The sequence below is a fragment of the Myotis davidii genome, unplaced genomic scaffold (assembly GCF_000327345.1).
Source record: "Myotis davidii unplaced genomic scaffold, ASM32734v1 scaffold573, whole genome shotgun sequence".
Taxonomy (NCBI): Eukaryota; Metazoa; Chordata; class Mammalia; order Chiroptera; family Vespertilionidae; genus Myotis; species Myotis davidii.
The window spans coordinates 7,307,838-7,328,506 of record NW_006285997.1 but is presented as its reverse complement, the minus strand read 5'-3'; the positions used below and the strand labels follow the sequence as shown (position 1 = coordinate 7,328,506).

Here is a 20,669-nt window from a genome sequence, read left to right as displayed (position 1 = left end):
ACATCGATTGGCTGCCTCCCCTGCCTGGGAATTGAACATACAAGCTGGGCATGTGCCCTGATTGGGATGGAACCAGCAACCTTCTGGTGCATGGGATGACAATCAGCCACCTGAGCCACACTGGCCAGGGCACGTAGTCATTTTTAAATGAAGATTTGGAATCAGAGAAAACATTCTTAGAATTGCTCTAATTCAAATTCAAAGTAGGTTTCAAAAACTAAGTCATCATGGGGAGTGTTGGCGGGAGAAAGAGATCAATCGAAGGACTTATATGCATGCATGTAAGCATGGCCAATGGACACAGACACGGGCGGGGGGTGGGGTAAGGGCATGTGCTGGGGGGTAGGGGAGGATGGGGTAAGGTCAATGGGAAAAAAAGGAGATATATGTACTACTATTTATAATACTTTAGACAAGAAAATAAAAATAAAAATTAAATTCAATTAAAAAAAGTCATCATATGTGGATTTATGTGAATAGCCTTTCAGAAGCTAATTTTATTGATTTTTATTATTTCTAGTAAACTTTATGAAATTCTACCACAGTGTAGACTTTCAAAGATTTCATTTATATGTGAATATTAAAAAGAGTTTTAAAAGAAATTGGTTCCACTGTTTGATTAAATATGACAAAAATCTTTCAAAAGGTATTATTTCTTTAAAACCAATGATTAATCTCACTTCAAGAACCTTATGGTTTTTAATATCAAAACTATACATTTGGCATTAAAAGTTATTCAAATAACTTTTTGGTATTATCATATTATTGCAGCAAAGTTTATTCTACTATGGAATAAAAGGCACTGGACATACCACAATATTTTTGTCTAAATTTTAAATTAAATATTCAGAATTTTCTCTATTAAGAAAATGAGATCAATATATCATGAATAAAGTCACACTTTATCTAGGAGAAAACAGGCTTGATATTTATTTCAGAATATATGGATTTGTGCCTTGCTTCCTCTGGTAACAGAGTTGCACAAAGTACTATAGATGCTTTTCATGAGCTCACAGTTGTTGACAGAGTAGAGAGAAGCAGTGGTAGAGACATGGAATAAAATCTCTAACATGGAATAACTATACTATACACCAAGACCGTATGTTTTAAGAACTAAAACATGATATTTAATATATTTATTTTAGTACAGGAATAAACACAAAACAATTCACAAATAAATGAAATTGTACAAAAGGACAAAGAACATCCAAGATGAAGGGCTGGCAACAGTGTGAATAGAGGCAACAACAAAGAAATTTGATTGGTTTAAGAGGCAGCTGAAGTTACCTGTGTTGAAGTGAATATTCTCATTCAAGAATTATAAAAGAAACTGGGATTACATAAATTAGGGTGAATAATTTGTAAAGTGCTGTAAATATTGAATGTTGATCATAATAATAAAAGTTGGGCCCTAGCCGGTTTGGCTCAGTGGACAGAGCGTTGGCCTGTGGATTAAAGGGTCCCAGGTTCGATTCCAGGCAAGGGCATGTACATACCCAGTAGGGGGTGTGCAGGAGGCAGCTGATTGATGTTTCTCTCTCATTGATGTTTCTAACTCTCTATATCTCTCTCCCTTCCTCTCTGTAAAAAATCAATATGTATATTAAAGTTTGCCCTTGTTTTATATTGATGCAATAGAGCAAAGATTTTTTGAACTACTATGCAATACATATGTGATGAAAAAGACAAATAGCATCTGAGCATTTGGAAAACATGGGATTGTGATCATGAGGATATAAAGTGTGTTTATTGCATTGTTAGGACACTAAGCAAAGATAGGAGAAAAAAGAAGTAAGATAAAATTCAGAAAATGATGCAATAGACAAAGAGTGAAAGAAAACCAAATAGATAGGAAATGGAAGTTTTTTTAACACTATATGTGTTCATCTACTATTTCAGACTATTAAACATCTTTTTGAATGTAGGAGAAAACACAGACTAAAAAATAATAAATCAGGGAATCTCAAGACCATTGCTGTCAATTCAATATCAAGGCATAGTTTACTGGAGAAAAAGAGTAACATGATCATGATTATAAATGTTATAAACTATTGTACGTATATTTAGAAAATATTAAGAATCTCTTCAATGAAGAAAATGCTCATAATAGAACAGCACAAAATAAGATAAATGCACTTCAGAATTAAATTGATCTTAACATACTGGGGAAGAAAAAAAAACACTATTAAAAGTTTACCTCAGACCTTGAAAGCAGGAGTCCGAACATCATAGAAAATTTTCTGCAGCTTGTCAAATCAACCTCCATAAAAGAACATGGCCCCTTGGAGAGCAAGATGACTTTTACAGTTATAAAAACATGTACTGAGGAAATAGACTGGGCAGATTTGTCCTTTCCATCTAGTTTATAATCTAAAAGCTTCCAAAAAATCCTGAATAATGTCATCAATCTTGTGAGTATGAGCTACTGTATATCATATCAGCAGAAAGTCAGCAGAACAGGTGGCTGTCAAACTAGCAGTATCTAGTGAAGGACAGAAACAAATTCTCTGCAGAAAATTACAGACAAAATGTTGGAAAAGTTCATTACAGATATACGTGTTTTCTTCATTTAAAAATAAATACATGTATATTATAATGACATAAACACATATATGTTTTTATCATGAGTTTATCACTACTAAATATCCATTCACAGATATGACTTATAATTACTGACATTGTTATGTCTTTATTCTTCAATTCTACATATATCCCTGAAAATAACTTAAAATATATTCTCAAACACAGTGTTTCAGATGTTTTAATTCCCCCGCTCCCTCAATCAAAACTAAGGAATAGTACCTTGCTCTCTAACACTCCACCTTTTATGAAAGAAATAAGAACATGGCAAAATGGCAGATTTGTCAAAATACAGCAGAGCAGATAAATGATATCAAATAATAGTTAATAGTAATATAAGAGGAAAGAAGGCTTATCTTTCTTGTCACAAGGATAATCTGGGGATTTGAAAGCCTCCTATTATCTTCAACAGAATATTGCAATGACCCAACCATTCAAAATCTGAACATTTCAAAAAGTCCCCAAGATACAAACGTGCCATGTCTCTTTTATCCAGGGATCTGTAGATATCAGATCTTCTATACCTATGACACTGAGATTTAGAAAAGTCATTTTATTTATATTTTTACACACACTCACAGAGGAATGGTATTTCATTAAAGACTCTCGCCCCACTGCAGCTTCTGTGTTATTGCACGAAAATTACAACATGCTCTACAAAATGTGCTCTACTTGAATTATAATCACTTGATTTTAAAATAAAGCATTAGATATCCTAGTTAATAGTGTTTTGATGCATATTCATTTTAATAAAATATAAGAATTAAAATAAACACAAGCACAGTACATTAGTACACTATATACTATATGATTTTTCTTATTGTATTGACAAATACAAAAACTTCTTAGGAATGTAAATCAATTTTTTCAGCTGTGAATCAATTGTATCATGTATACCAACTATCCTGATTTTCTAATAAAGTTAGACTACATTTAATAGTTGTCTATTGCCAATTATTAAAATTCTGATTAATAATAGTGGGAAGAAATTTCTTTATATCTAATGGTAACTAAATCAACATCTATTTTTTAAAAAGTGTGCTTTATAATGGGGTTAGGATATGTGTGCATGTGTGTAGCTCACAATTAGGTCCAAGATTTTTATTTTTTAACTTACAACTAAGAATTTCAACTAATAAGGAGTGGATAAAGGAAAACTATCCACTACTGATACTTTTTATGAAACTTTTTTGAGGAAATACACATCCTTTTATTTTTTTTAAATTAGCCTATTGACTCAACTACATTGTTAAAATATTTTGTTTCCCCCAGATTGCCTCTTTTATTACCTGGAAGTGGAACAGGCTATCAGAATGTTTGAAGGAAATGAGTTCTACAAGTTTACCATCACCATGTAAATTTGCTTAACTACTGCTGAGACGTATTTGCCCTGGATTTGTGGATAATAGAACTCACTTTTTACTATGTGAAGTAATTACATAGCAAAATACAGGATTGCTGCTGATGTGGAATTTAAATGATAAAACATAAAATAGCATGACTTTCATATTCCTGGTCAATAAGAGGAATTGCTTTTCAGTGAAGACTCAGTCAAGTATCTGCTTTCTCGTGTGCTGGAAATGCTCACAACCCTACTCTGTAATCCAGCGTGGGAAAATCAGAAGCACCAGGGAGATGTCATTGTTATATAGTCAAATTGATCTCACAAAATAATAAAATCTGAAACTCAAATAATAAAAGCTTAAATCAGACATTGGCAAAAGAAATAAATATTTCTTTGGTGAAATAGCACATTAATAACTGTACTATTTCAATAAATTTTAATAATTTTCTTTATTCATGTAAAATAGTGGTTTGACTAAAAAAAAAAAGTCCAAAGTGCCTGATTTAAATGAAAACATCATGGTGTACCTAGGAGTAAAACCACCAAGTGGGGGCACGAAAAGTAAAGTCCAGGTTGCCCCAGAGCTGAACCGATCTAACAGTTTCTTTTTTAGGAGGCATTGGAAATCAGCATCGAAAATTCATTATTTGTCATTTATAGTCATTTAGTAGGACTGTGCTTAGTTAACTACTTGATGAAATATACATACACATTAATCATCAGTTCCGACCCCTGTCCTGTGCACAGAAATCTGTGTTTAAGTGCCAAATTTACATGTCTGCTTGAAGGCTCAAAACAATGCTCACACACAACCGTTTGAACAGAACTTGTGGTGAATTTCCTGATTATAAAATTCTACTTGTACTCTACCTAAAACCAAAGTAGCAATATCATGCTACGTGTATATAAAGGCAGATCATTCCCAATCTCTTCTTGCCCATTCTTTTACTTATGGTTAATTTTGCTATTCACCAATTGCTAAAGTTATTACTGATTCCATCACATCTGAAATCACTTCATTTCTTTACACATTGGTTACGTCATGGGCATCGTCCCCTGAAGCATGCGGTCTGTGTTCTAGCTTGCTTCCTTCACTGTGGCTGCTTTGTTGTGCAAGTTATTTTTGAGTGTTTTGGTTAAGAGTTTCGACTCACAATGATGACAGAAGTGCTGACAGTGAAAGAAAGGATAAAGGAAGACCCTACTGCTCTGTGATAAAACGCAAAGTTTACTGTGCTTTTACATGCTTTCCAGAATATGGTTAAAGAAACAGGAAAAAGTCAGCAGTTGATTACAGATTGGTAGAGTCATTTATCAACATGAAAGTCACAATAAAGCCTGGCCAAAAGTATAAGAATGACACAGGAAAAAATGGCTAGAGAATTCAAGTGATTAGAAGACAAAGGAGCAGCATTTACTGCTACAGGGTGCTAGAAACACTTCTGTAGCAATAAAACAGAAGTCACACCATATATTTAAATACAAAATGTAATATACTAGTACTGATGCATTGTTAATAGGAAGTAAGTTATGGCTGTGAGACTAAAAAGCAGCACTAAGTTATAGAGGTCACAACGCTGGCAAAAGCCACCCCTCCTAGGATTGAGGAAAGACGAGAACAGTCTAATTATTAAAACTTAGACATTTAGAGAACGGGCCTGCGGAGCTTGCCTTGAGGCCTCTACCGAAGGGGCACAGCTCAGTGGGAGTAGGTGTCTCTGAGCAGGGAAAGGGGGCTCTGCAGGGCCAAGACCCCATCTCTGAAAAGGAGTACAGGAAAATTATTTCTGCAAGTGTCGGGAAAATTGAAAGTTGTATATTCTTGAAGCTGTGGAAGGCAACTGCTTCTTCTTCGGGGAAGAAGTGTGGATGAGTGCCAATGGTAGGAGCTGCAAGCTGAAATAAGACAGGAAGCCACCTGGGCAAAGCAGGGCCCTTCTTACTCCTCCATCTTTGCAGCCTCCATTTACCACCCCTATTGGCAAAGTCTAACATAGAGACTCTGGCAAAGGAGGAAGGTGAATGGCAGAGGGTCGGCCCCAGTATTATACAGCTGAGGATAGAAGGGTGGGTTTGAAGTATAGGGTCAAAGACTTAATGCCAGTACAGTTCTGAAGAGGGACCTCCTATGGTCCTGACCCACTTCAAGCTCTCATTTGCAGATTTCATATCCATTACATGCTAAATGTGCATCATACCACTGAATGATTCCCAGCTTGTTTTTTATAGTCTAGATAGGTCATTTAACATGAACTTACTTATTTTCTGAAACTTTGAAAGAGCTAACAATAAATAATGTGACTTGTAGCCTTGGAAAAAAATAAGATGGGAAGGGGAAGGACTGGAGATAATAAATTGTTAAAGACCTAATTAATTGTTGGGGTTCATTATAAGTAAGTTAAGGTATTTTTGAGGGGGCTTTTATTCTTTTTTTCCTGATGATGTAATTGAAAATTTTGTGTATGTATGTGTGTGTGTTTACTTTGTGCGTTATGTATTTTCCAGATTTTCTATGCTGAAGAAGTACACGTTACATTTACAATCAGAAATTGACACATTTGTACAAGAAAAAATACAGCTAAAAGCTAGATGACACTGGAAAATATTTGCAATACATTAAGAGACAAACAGTATTTATAATAACATTGAGAGCCCATATAAATAAACAATAAAAGGACTGCTTCAATATAAAAATGCAAGTTACAGAACACAAATAGTTAAAACATAAAAACTGACTTAGTTCTCATGAGTAATCAAGGAAATGAAAACTCAAACAAGAAGATACTCATTTTCCTCCTTTTTATTTTTCACTGGGTGCACAAATTATGTAATTATATTAACAGTCCTGGGTGTTCTACTGATACATGCGTCTGTGTTTCTGTGTAATCAAACAGACATTTTGCAGCCTTAGCATTAGAGGCAATATGTTAGGATGTTTTCTTCACTTTTCGTCAATGAATGCTCTGCTATTTAGCTTTATAGCTAGGGAAAATATTGACATGTGAAATACCTAGCACAGCTCTCACAAGAAAGTGGTGAACAAAAAGATCACTTCCCACCTTTAAATGCATTAGTCCCTTATGGAAAAGGAGGTATACATGTTTATATGGGAGCAACCATTGATATAAAATGGGTACAAAAATAAGAGAAAAGGTATATATCCTCCAGGTCTCTAAAACCATGGCAATGGATGTACAAATAGAGCCATGAGAAGAGACCAATGAATTACATTTTGAGTAAAAGGATATATGGTCATCACAATTACACAATGCCACATACTGTAGTATTGGAAGAATAAGTTATTCTTAGTCCAATCTACAGTCATTCTGCTCTACAGCTGAAGGTAATGGGAAGTATCAAAGTAGTCTCCTGGATAAGGATCCTGTGTATTAACATTAAATGAAATATCAAATAAATTAAATGACTAAAAATGACATTTATATTCAGCATAAATATATCCAAAAGGTTTCACAGATTTGGCCACTGACTTCCTTAGATCTTAAGAAAGTGTTAACTAGATTTTTAGGGGCATTTATACTAAAATATGTAATACTGTTTCTTACCCATCCCTTTATGTAAAATCAATAACCAAATTTATTATTGCTATAAATTCTATAGAATAATATATATATATATATACATACAGATATATAATATATATTATCTTTTAAGAACAAGACATTGATTTATATTAACATAATAACCAAATTATTATCAATATAATAAATATATTTGTGGTAAACAACTAGAAAAATTACAACTTATGTATTTAAGTATATCTTGTATGAGAAGCATATATATGGCATTAATAATGCAGTGTCTTATTAAATTGAGACTCATTAATGAATTGGTACAAAAGAAAACCAATATAAATGGATTCAAATTTTCGTCTTTTTAAGCTTCATAAAATGGGAATAGGAAGTCCCAGATAATTAATAGTCTGCAAGTAATCACTTTCCCCTACCATCACCAGGTAGTTTCAACTCTGGGTTTTCCTTTCTTAAACTGCTTCTTTGACAGCCACTGGCAACTCTTCCTCCAGATGTGATAATCTGCTATCTACACTCATCTATAAGATTGATGATTTTATTTCCAAGTTTTCATTCTGCATTCAGTCTCTTGCCTACACGTCCACAATATATTTTGAGATAAGAGCCTATCTTCATACTATTCCTCTTTTCATGAGTAAATTGATAAGGTGTGAAAGACAGAATGGATCTTCAGGGACAAGACCTTATATTTGGGATTAATTTGGTGGTAGCTAGTGTTGTTGTTACTGTGTCCATGGAACAAATGTTTTCCTTTCAGAAACTTGAAATCTGAATACCATTATCTTGAAAGGTGTTTGTCGTACATCTGAAGTGTCATTTTCGTTATCTAACATCAACCGTTTTGCATTTCCTTAATTGGTCTGTCCTTAACCCGAGCGAGGAAAATAGTTTTGGGCAGTTCTTTAGAGATCCGAGCAGTCTAAGTTTTCTTTAACAGTCTGGTTACAATGGTTTTCAAATAATTTTAGGTCCCTACGTTACTTTCATTGAAAGTATCTTATTCTGATCTTTTGCTATGGAGTCTATGACATTGTAGACTTATTTAGTTTTTGCATTATTTAGGTAACACTTGCTTTGAAAAAGCAAAATTATATCCAATCCAAATGTAACTACATTCAAAAGTACAATTCCAAAATCATTTTAAAAGTTAGGCAATAAATGCTCTATTCAAAAAAAGTCATCTAAGCATAGAGTATATTCCACATGGTCTACATTTAAAATATGGTACATAAGCCCTAGCCAGTTTGGCTCAGGTTATGTGTTCAATTCCTGGTTAAGAGTACGTACCTGAGTTGCAGGTTCAGTCTCCAACCCTGGTCAGGGCATGTGTAGGAGGCAACCAATTGATGCGTCCCTCTTAAATGGATGTTTCTCTCTCTCTCTCTCTCTCTTTCTCTCTCTCTCTCTCTTCCTCCCTCTCTCCCTCCCTTTCTCCCTCCCTCTGTTCCTCCCTACTATTGTCTCTAAAATTCAATGGAAAAAATATACTCCAGTGAGGATGGTGCATAAGAAGACATCACAGGACTGGTCAAAATTATGTATGTCATTGCATAGTCTTCTGTTTTGTTTTCCTCATGCTTACATCCTCCTTTTAATCCTTTGCTCTCAGATTATTCAATTTTTCCAACTGTCAAATACCCCATACTCTGAATTTCTCTAGACTACTTCAACTGAAATATATCCATTCCATCTCCAACATTCCATTAACTAACTCCAATTATATTTTGCTCAATTTCCTGAGTAATGTGTATTAAGTTGAATAATAGCAAATAAATTAATAAAATAGTCCATACAAATGTGTAAATTAACAAGTGCTAACACTTTTTGTCACGACATGCCTTTATGTCATAGAAATTGTTTGAATGGTTGAAAAAGGGATCCTTTAAAACCTATCAACCTAATATATGTGGTATATGAATAAAAGTAAAAAAGGTATATATCAGTACATGTTTGATTAAAAACAGACACAGTTGAACACAGAGATAAATAGTAACTTTGTGTTGCCAGAACCGGTTTGGCACAGTGGATAGAGCGTCGGCCTGCGGACTGAAAGGTCCCAGGTTCGATTCCGGTCAAGGGCATGTACCTTGGTTGAGGGCACATCCCCAGTAGGGGGCGTGTAGGAGGCAGCTGATCGATGTTTCTCTCTCATCGATGTTTCTAACTCTCTATCCCTCTCCCTTCCTCTCTGTATAAAATCAATAAAATGTATTTAAAAAAATAGTAACTTTGTGACCCCACATGGTAACTGAAAGCAATGTGGGGTCATGAATCATTTGATAGCTTTGACTATTTGACAAATTTGTAATTGGGTAATGGAAGTAATATTATTTCTATATCACAACATCTTTATTGTACAACATTTTTCTGCTACATCTATTTCATGCCCTTGATTTCCAGATAACTGGCCACGCATATTTGTTTGGAAGCATAATTAGATCTCATAATATAAATAAATCCCTGTAGGTATTCCCTCTGAAAACCAGAGTAGGCAATGACATTATCAAATATGTGAGAAACACCTTTATTTGAATATTTAAACCAATGATATTATGTCCATATCCTTGTGATTTTAGATTTTACATATTGTCTTAAGATATGGTCAACATTTCTCAGCCTTTTATGTTTTTTATTCTTTCCCTTTCTACTCTCATTTTAATAATTTTTTGTCATTAAATTTTTTTCCTGGTTTTGATAATCATACACATGTTCTATTCTTTTAAGGGTTAACAAGAGATTAAAGCACCCCTTTTTACTTTATCAATATCTAATATAACTTGCATTTATTGCTCTTTAGTCTCTTGAATTTATATTGTCCTAACGAATTTTAATTCAGTGTCTATCTTAAATCCCAAATATGGTATTTTATTTTAACATGATTAAATTCATTTAAATTTACTCACATACTTACTATTTCCACAACTATTTGTTTCTTCCTAAAATGTATATCTAAAATGCCATCTGGGGATTTTTCTTCTTTAATTTGAAGAACACCCCTAGTGTTTCCTTTAATCTACTTTTGTTGGTGATCTACTCAATGAATTTATTCTCTATAAAAGAATTCACCCTAGCTGGTTTGTCTCAGTGGATAGATCATTGGCCTCCAGACCAAAGAGTCCTGGGTTCTATTCCAGTCAAGGGCAAGTACCTTCATTGCAGGATCCTCTCTGGGCCCTGGTCAGGGTGCATGCAGGAGAGAACCAATCAAGTAATCTACTTTTGTTGGTGATCTACTCAATGAATTTATTCTCTATAAAAGAATTCACCCTAGCTGGTTTGTCTCAGTGGATAGATCATTGGCCTCCAGACCAAAGGGTCCTGGGTTCTATTCCAGTCAAGGGCAAGTACCTTCATTGCAGGATCCTCTCTGGGCCCTGGTCAGGGTGCATGCAGGAGGCAACCGATCAAGGTGTTTTTCTCACATTGATTTTTCTCTGTCTTTCTCTCTCTCTTCCACTCTCTCTAAAATTCAAAGGAAAAATATCCTTGGGTGAGAATTTAAAAATGTTCTTTTCAATTTTATTTTTGTAGGACATTTTTATTGGATAGAGATTTATAAATTGGCATTACTTTCATTATTTGTTTAAGAAGTTGTATTTTGCTTTAATTCTTGTTGTTTTAAAAGTTAATTTAGTTTTTATTATGATGCTTTAGAAATCTTATCTTTAATTTGGATTTTGACAGTTTTACTATGGGTACCTACATATGAACTTTTGTTTTCTTTTGGGGATTTTAAGGGTTTCTTAAATCTGTTACTTATTATCTATTTCCTATTTTTATATTTACCAGCCCTTATCTATGCACACATTGTTTCTTCCCCACCTTTCTCTCATCTATCGGGGGGCTTCTGATATTCTAAGTAAACCTCTATTTTACTTTATTTTTTAATTTTTTATTTCTTTATCCTTCTATGATTCATTTGGTATATTTTCTTCTGATATATTTCAAATTGCTAATTCTCTCAAAACCTGTTTATTCTGCTATTATACCATCCTTTAAGATCTTTATTTACTGTATTTTAATTGTAAAACTAGAGGCCCGTTGCACGAAGAGATTCGTGCAATAGGCCTTCCTTCCTCTGGCTGCTGGCACTGGTTTTCCTCTGGGACCCGGGACCCAGGCCCTCGCTCCGGCTGCAGCAGAGAAGCGAAGCCTCTTCAGCCGTCAGTCTTCACTGCTCCAGTCGGAGCCTTCAGTCTTTGATCTGCGCCTGCATATGCCAATTAACCGCCATCTTTGTTGGGTTAATTTGCGTACTCTCCTGATTGGCTTGTGAGCATAGGAGAGACAATTTACATGTTTGTCTATTATTAGGTAAGATACCAATTTGTTTATTTTATAGTTTATATATTTGTACAAAATCACAATCTTGTATTTCATCTCAAACAAATAAGTTTAGTTATTTCACAATCTGTACCTGATAATTACATCACCTGGATGTAATTAGTTTTTGAGTTTAGTGTGATGAATGGCATATAAAATTAAAACCTAAGATTATGTTGTTTTACTCCCAAAGCTGTTTATGTTTGCTTCTGTTCTTTAATGTGCCCCCAGGCCCCAAGAGGAGTACTGCTTAGCTCCACAGGTCTTTAGAGCAGTCAGCAGCAGAAGAGTGGCTATAAATGCTAGTCTCACCACTGTAATTTTTCTTTTTAGGTAAATATTCTATCTTTCTTTTTTCCCTTCACAATATTTTTAAAAATATAGCTTTAACAATATGATTTCTTCCAGCAGATAAATTTCATATTTTGTCTTTTATTCAATAGGATTTATCCAAATTATCTTTAAAGTAAATGATACCATGATTTATAGAAAAATATTTTGTTTTCTTTAAATTTTCTATATCTATAAAATTTCATGGTATTTTCAAAATTAGCATATGTAGTATGATCACAGAATCAAACGGACAACTACTTTATTGTGTTTCCATTATAACTTAACCCTTGTGCATGATTGTAGGTGAGTTGTAGTGGAGAGAAAAAAATCAATCCCAAAACAAACAAAAAAAGTGTGTATGTTTGCTTTAGACTACTGGTAAATTAAAAAAATTAATAATGAAATCAACTTTTAATCCTTGTTTTGTATTCTTTCTGATTGGGGATTATAATTAATTTATATATTTACCAAAACACATCAGAGATATATTTGTGGTCTTAAGGATGCTGCTAAACCAAAGAGTGTATATGAATAACCCATGGACACAGACAATAGTGGGGTGAAGACCTGGGGAAGGGACAGCAGTGGGGAGTAGGGGGATCAATGGGGAAAGAGAGGGGACAATTATAATACTTTAAACAATAAAGATAAATTAATAAAAAGAAAATTTATCTAAAGAAACAGTCAATATTTTGTTTTTTTGAGTGACTTTCTGAAGAATAGAGGTATAAATACTTTATTTCAATGAAGAATTTCTAAAAAATAAATGACTTGGGGTGATGAACACACAATGCAATATACAGATGATGTACTATAGAATTGCACTATAGAAGTATACAGAAAATATATAATTTTATTAACCAATGTAACCCACAAAATTCAATAACTATATAAATGCATATATTAATTAAAATCATTTTATCTTATTTTATAAAGATCTAATTAACCAATATTATTTATTTCATATCTCATAAATTTAGGAGACACCAAAATAAAATGTTGACAGTTTAATAGAAAAATAATTTTATAAACTAAACAAAATGAATTATAAAATTACTAAATCAAATATGCTGAGGCTATTTTTTGAAAATTGCATTATAAATGATTCCTATATTCACTCCCAAAATCCTTAAAAATATTTTATCTCAATATACCTAAATATGTGTGCCTCTGATTATGAGATTTTGCCCACTGCAAAATTATAGCATGCCAACTACTGGGTGTAAATTGGAATCATTCCTAAAAAAAAAAAATAGGATAATGAACTCTGACATAAAGACTGAGATGAGATTTACTAATCAGATCACTTAGCAACGGCTAATGAGGAGGTCATCATGCCAATTTATTCCCCAAATCATATAATTCAGCTGAAGTATCATAACCAAATTAGAAGCTATAATGATTATCCAAAGAATAACACAGCAATGTGAAACTGCCCAGTCCATCATAGAACTGTGGTTTGGTAAAGAAAAGTAACCTTAAAATTGTAAATATTTGAGAGCTTAAGAGGGTATTATGAGTTGTGTGATGTGGATTCAAAAAAAATTTTTAGTGGGGGGTTATGATTTTATTTGACCCCAAATGACTACATAGGCCAGGAAACAAGGTCTCAAATGCTCTCAGTTGGGGGAAGGGGGTTCCTATAATCATAAATCCCTGTCGGTGTCCATTTTATCTAGTATATTTCTTAAAATTACCCAGTATCTATAAGATTATTTTTTGTTAAAATCTTGGCTATACAATGTGATTCAATAGTTTTTGCTAGCATTCTGTCAAGCTCAGTAGCTGTTGAGCCATTCTTAAACATTTCAAGGAGAAAAATTATGTATTCTCTCCTCTCATCTGTTACATAAAGTTCAAATGTGTTTGTATATGTGTGTCCCTAAAGCTAAAAAGCTCAGACAGTGAACCAAGAATACACTTAAAGAAAACATTTTCATTCACATCACTGACCAACACCATGGGTACACTTAATTATTAAGTGCTAATGATAAAGCAACACTGGTATGTTAACACATACTTTGAATTAGTGTAATCACAGAAATAATATTTTCTTATTAACTTTATTGGGATGAATTGGGTAATAAGATTATATAGATTTCAGGTGCACATTTTTGTGATACATGATCTCTATATTGCATTGTGTGCCCACCACCTAAAGTCAAATCATTTTCCCTTACCATATATTTGGTTCCCTTTACCCTTTACTACCCCCACTACCCACTTCCCCCTGGTAACTACCATACTGTTGTCTGTGTGTATGAGTTTTTGTTTGTTTTTCTTGTTTGTACATTTATTCCTTTTAGTTTTATATCCCACTAGGGGCCCGATGCACGAAATTTGTGTAAGGGGCTTGGCCCTCACAACCCCGGCTTCATCTGGAAGGTTATTCAGATGTTTGGTCTAATTCGCATATTATACTTTTATTATAATAGATATATGAATAAAATCATATGGTTCTTAACTTATTCTAACTCATTTCGCTTAGCTTGATATTCTCAAGGTCCATCTATGTTGTTGCAAATGGTGCAATTTCATCTTTTCTTATGGCTGAGTAGTATTTCATTGTATATATACACCACATCTTCATCCAATCATCTGTCAAAGTAATTTCCATTATTTCCATGTCTTGACCACCAAAAATAATTTTTAAAAAGAGGCATGGAAGTAAATTTACGTTTTATTTAATTATGCCCATGGAAATCATACTTACACATTTGAAAAGTAAGTAGTAGCAGTAAACAAATTAAGCTTTTATGCCCTGTGACTATTCAATGTAACTTCTGTGTTTCTAGAAATAATGAACAGTATGTAAATTTATATATGTCAATTTACTTAAAATATGATTAAGTTGGCAAGTAATGTCTAACTCATGTTAAATTATATTTCAATTTAAAATTTTATATGGAACCTATATGGAACCTATCTATATAGATCATTTTTTCTAATTCTAAGGAAAAAAAAACTGAAAAACTAAATTCCACTTATGGGACAATAGTATCATGTATTTTATTTTAATTTATTTAATGATATTATATTTAAACTAAAGAATAATTATTTTCCAAAATACACATTGGGATTTTAAACATAAGATTCTCATTAAATTTATAGCATATAAGCTTTGAGGTTCATAGCAACAAAATATTGACAGAAGATAAATGTTATATTTGTATCTAGTCACATTTTCATTTTAATACTTGATAGCATATCATATTTTTAGAAAAACATCATGGGCACAGGTGCATTTTAAATTGCATCTTTCCATGGATATTCCTCTTAAAGAAATGTGATTCTGATGAAAGAAAAGGGGTCAGTAGAAGAAAGCAATTTGACAGTAGACTGTCCTTTAAAAATTATATTAATATAAAAACAGAGTGTGGGAATGAGGAGTAGGTGGTATACAACACTGCTAAGAATATTAAAAGAGTCTAATTGGGCAATCAGGAAAAAACAAACAGAAATTAATCAGCATTTCATAATTAACTGATATTCTTGTTAAAATAGAAGTTGTAGTTGAAGACATACCTTGCTTTCACTGAACACTAAAACATGTTGCATGACTGAAATTCATTTTCCCCTAAGAGAACAAATAATGAAAGAAAAATATATCTTCATATATGTTTACCTATGATATATTATATTACATATGTATCATTATTCCTGTTTATTTATGAATGAATAACACATGTATTTACACACATATGTTTATGTTTATTTTATAAATAAATAATGGCATAGAAAATACATATTTATGCAAAACATGCATGTGATACAAAAGAGAATATGAGTAAGAGATAGAATGTTAACAACTATTATCTCAATATACTAAACTAGAGAGAAGAGAAAGCTAATGTTTAAAGCCTACTTCATAAAAGTACTTTAGCCTATTTACATAAGTTCTTCTGCAAATTTCACTGGCAAGTTCTTCCCTGAAACACTATACTGAATAGGGCCACTACAGAATTCTGAGTAAAGTTCAGGTTTTTTTTCTTCCTGATTCAAAATCCATTAATTTCCTTTTTACTCTGTGGGTTCTTCTGACCTTTATAATAATGTGAAAAGTATACCAATAATGAAGGGTAAAGATAAAATGAGGTTCTAACCTAACAAAATTCAACTATAATTTTTCTCAAGTAAAATCAAAGTATAGGGTTTAGGTGCCAATTAAATGCTTTTAGGTTGGTGTGTTGCTCACAAGATTGACAATGTTTTTTGCACAAAGTGTTTTTATCATTTTTCCATTATATTTATCATTTTGCAAGCACATTGTTATTAAAATCAAATGAATCTTTACATTCCAATTAAACAAAATTTATATGTATATTATTTAATCCTTTATTTACCTATGTAAATCACATTAACATATATTATTACAGTAATCGCATAAAAAGTTATTAGCAACATAATACAATGAAGAAACTGAGAACCAAAAAATCAAAATCATGTACTAATGACTTCACATTATGACACTCAGTCCTTAAATTAATATCATCTGTCTCCTTCCTAATCATTCTTCTCATGGTCAATGATTCCTAAACTTCCAGTCATAAGTACTAGGGATGTAATAAGTAGCATGTTAAATACAGTTAATGCTGCTGTATGCTACATTTAAATATTGCTGCCCAGCTGGCATGGATCAGTGGTTGAGCATCAACCTATGAACCAGGAGGTCAAGGTTCGATTCCCGGGTTCGATTCCACGTATATATATATACACATATATATGTATATATATTTTTAAAAGTTGCTAAGAGCATAGATCCAAAAATTACCACCACAACGAAAAAATATCTTTTATAAAAATAGGAGGTGATAGATTTTAACTGAACTCATTGTGATAACCATAACTTACACAATGTTATATATCAACTAGAGGCCCAGTGCATGAATTCCTGCACTGGTAGGGGGCATGGCCTGCAGGGATCGACCCACGGTGGGAGTGCCCCTCATCCTGATCAGCTGTGTGGTACTCCCACTGTGAGAGCTCACTGGCCACCAGGGGGCACCTCCTGCATTGAGCGTCTGCCTCTGGTGGTTAGTGCGCATCATAGTGACTGATTGACCAGTCATTCTGGTCGTTCTGCCATTTGGTCGCTGGGCTAGAGGCCGGGTGCATGAAATTCGTGTACGGGAGGGGTGTCCTTCAGCCCGGCCGGCACCCTTTCCAATCAGGAACCCCTTGAACATCCCTCTCACAATCTGGAACTGCTGGCTCATAACTGCTCGACTGCCTGCCTGATTGCCCCTAATGGCTTCTGCCTGCCAGTCTGATAGCCTACTAACTGCTCCCCTGTTGGCCTGATTGCCCCCAATTTTCTCCCCTTCCGGCCCAATGGCCCCAACTGCCCTCCCCTGCCAGCCTGATAGCCCCCTACTGCCCTTCCCCTACTGGTCTGATCACCCACAACTCTCCTCCCCTGCCTCAACCCACCTTCTCCGCCAGGACCTGCCTCCTCTGCTCAAGGCGGTGGAGACACAGGAACTGGATTCCTCCACATTGCACAAAGCTGTGCGACCCCCAGGCCTCTCTGCATGGAGTGGCTGCAGGGCCCCATCTCTGCTGTGCACACAGCCATCTTGTGATGACCATCTTGTGACAACGTGAGGGTGTGACGCCACCTAGGCTATTATTAGTATAGATAGATATAGATTATTCCTGGAAGAAAAAAATAAAACTAATGGTAGTAATCAAAGAAAAAATAAAGTATGATATGAATACATAAAATAACTATGCTCAACTTGGATGGAAAGATTTGAAGAAGTTCCTTACTCCCAACTGGAAATAATCACTGAGCTGAATCCTAAAGAAACTGTAAGATTTAGGCAAACAAAGGGCAAAGAGCAAAAACATTCTGAATATAATAAGAAGATGCCTCAGAGACCCTGAGCATGAACAAGGTCTGATAGAGTCATAATGTACAGCAGTTCAGTATGTATATGTGTCATCAGGCACCAATTAGTAAAAAAAATCAGGATTGATTACATTTGTAGATTAAGACATATCTATAACCTGAAAAGTATTTGAGGCAAAAATGACATGATCAGAATTCCCTTATGGTGTTACCAGTATGTCTGACTTCACTGTGAATAACAGATTGGAGTGGAAGAAAGCTAGAGCAGATGACTATGAAGACATTATTAAAGTTACGGATGGGAAATATGGATGGATGAACCTACAAAATAGTATGGATTGTGAAGATATGAATAGTAATATTAGATTTAAAGTGGACTTTAGTAATAATATAATGTCTAAACTGGACCTTTAGTTAGTAGCAAGCTTTGGTTTTCTCATTTTACAGAAAAATAGACTGACGCCAGGGATAAACAGTGATTTTACCAAAGTTATATAGCTAATTAATCTCTAAGATAATATGATTACAAACAAATGTCCTAATGTTAGCATTGGTGTTTAATCACCTCATTTATCTGAAGCATCAATACAGTCGAAATGTGGTACAGACTCTGAATGTGAAAGGACAAGGGGGAGGCTCTGAATTCTCCCAGGATTCAGGGGACATAAGGAAAATCAGAGTTGTATTCTCTGTGGCATTCATTGAGATCAATTAAAAAAAAACAACTTATGTCAATCTGCATCCTGGAATTAAGACACTTACTTAGCTCTAATGAGGGCTGTCAGGGAGACTCACAAAGGAGACCTCTAAGAGGGGCTGCCCTGTAGTAGTGTGGGGACCTTGGAAGGCTTCCTGACTCTGCTGAGCCCAGAAGCCTGGAGAGGGAGTGAACGTGTATACTGAAGTGTTCCCAGTTCCTAGATTTGAAGAAACACACACACACACACACTCACACACACACACACACACACACACTCCTACTTCTCCTTGGCTATGTCCAGCCTGGCCAGGGAAACAGAGGCGGCTGAGGTCAGAGTTTGAAAAGTTAATCCATGCAGAATCACAAGAGTAAAAATGATGTATTATCTACCATCTGCTTGTTAGCCACTGTCCCCAAAAGTCCAACAGTCTGACTGTTTAAATAACAGGCAATGATATTTATTTTCAACATTTGCAGTTGATAATGAAAATTAAATAGTGACACTGCAGAATTCAAATTCATTAAATCAGAAAAAATGAGTTTTTATTCACTATGGTAAAATTAATGATCAATTGAGTAAGGTGGCCTGTTTCGTCAGTGATTATTTTTTTTAATATAACTAAAGAACATTTATTTGTTTTTCAATACGATTTTATCTTAGCACATCATTAAACTGTCACTACCCCCCACTCCATCTTGAAGAAGGGTTAGTACAGTGAATGTTATAAAGCAGATATGAAGAACTGAAATCCACATTAACTGACAAAGAAAAACTGCTAAGTCATCATAACAATGTTTAAGTAAAAAAAGAGAAAAAAAGGGGGTGATGGGTGTTCAGATTGAACAAGATCCTCACATATCATCTAACACATTCAATCCTGGCTAGAGTGTACCAAAATGGAAACAGGATTACTATGATACAAAACTTCACTACAGACAGCTGTACACAACCCCCAAATGCTTCCAACACAACTATTTCCAGGCCTGTTGGGCCTGTGGATGAAGGAGCATGTAGACCTTCTTTTTAATCCAATCTTTGTTATAAGGCTGGTGTGTCTGGGTAAGATACATGGTGGTAAATACTTACACAAGACAGCTGAGGTCCGCCAGATCATCAATAAAATCAAACAACTGGCTGATATTATATGTGATAGAGGGGCTGTTGGGGTTCATTCTCTTCAGATGTTCTTCATACATTTTACAAATGCCTGCCATGCACTCATTCACTGATTCATAATCAGCATAAGTTCTGCCTTCTGGTCTCTTGGTAGGCTGTACCAGCAAAATGGTGTGAGACGTCGCACCAAGCTCTTTCGCTGCAGCCGCCCTCGTCAGTGATTATTAAAAGGAATCATTAAAGAAAGAAGTTGCCATTATCAGTGTTAGAAAAATGATTAGACAGAGAGCCCTGAACATGGTCCTGGCTCTTAAGCCGAGAGTTTGGCTCACAACCCTACCTCCATTCTGAAAGAAGCGAGCCTCCCCAGAGGACAAGCACCTTTTGATTCCAACTCAAATCTCTGTTGCTGCAGTATGCTACGTATAAGAAGGTGGGCATGTTTTTTTTTTTTTTCTTTTGTAAAAGAGATTTTCCAAAAGGCTGAGAATGGAAAATCTGAGTATAGAGTTTAAAATAGGTTGCTATATAGGAAGGGGTGGGAGATTGTGAACTGAGTTCAGGGGAAGAGAGATTTCCACATGGCATTTTGTTCCTTTGAAAGTTCAAGTCCTTTTTCTCTTGAATAGTGCTAAAGGATGAGGAATTAAATAGGTCTCTCTAGGGAAGATTATCCCTTTGTGGAGGCAACTGTCTAACAATAGGTTAGGGTGAATGTGGCCATGTTATTGGAAACGGATTAAGGAATACACTTAGCATTAAAGAACCAGCAAGAAGAAAGGAGGCATATGGCCGGCTACTAGTGACAAGTTATTAGGAATGTTCTGTAAGCAAACTGCTTATTTTCATGTACTGGATTTCCACCGAGT

At 34.5% G+C, this 20,669-nt stretch overlaps 1 long non-coding RNA gene across 1 annotated transcript in view; it reads right to left on the bottom strand.

Moving 5' to 3' along the window:
* Positions 1 to 20,011, bottom strand: part of LOC102756825 — a 27,758-nt gene extending 7,747 nt beyond the window's left edge. The window contains exon 1 of the long non-coding RNA XR_001512777.1: positions 19,771 to 20,011. This is a non-coding gene — a long non-coding RNA (uncharacterized LOC102756825). The remainder of the gene's footprint in view (positions 1 to 19,770) is intronic.
* Positions 20,012 to 20,669: the final 658 nt, after the last annotated feature.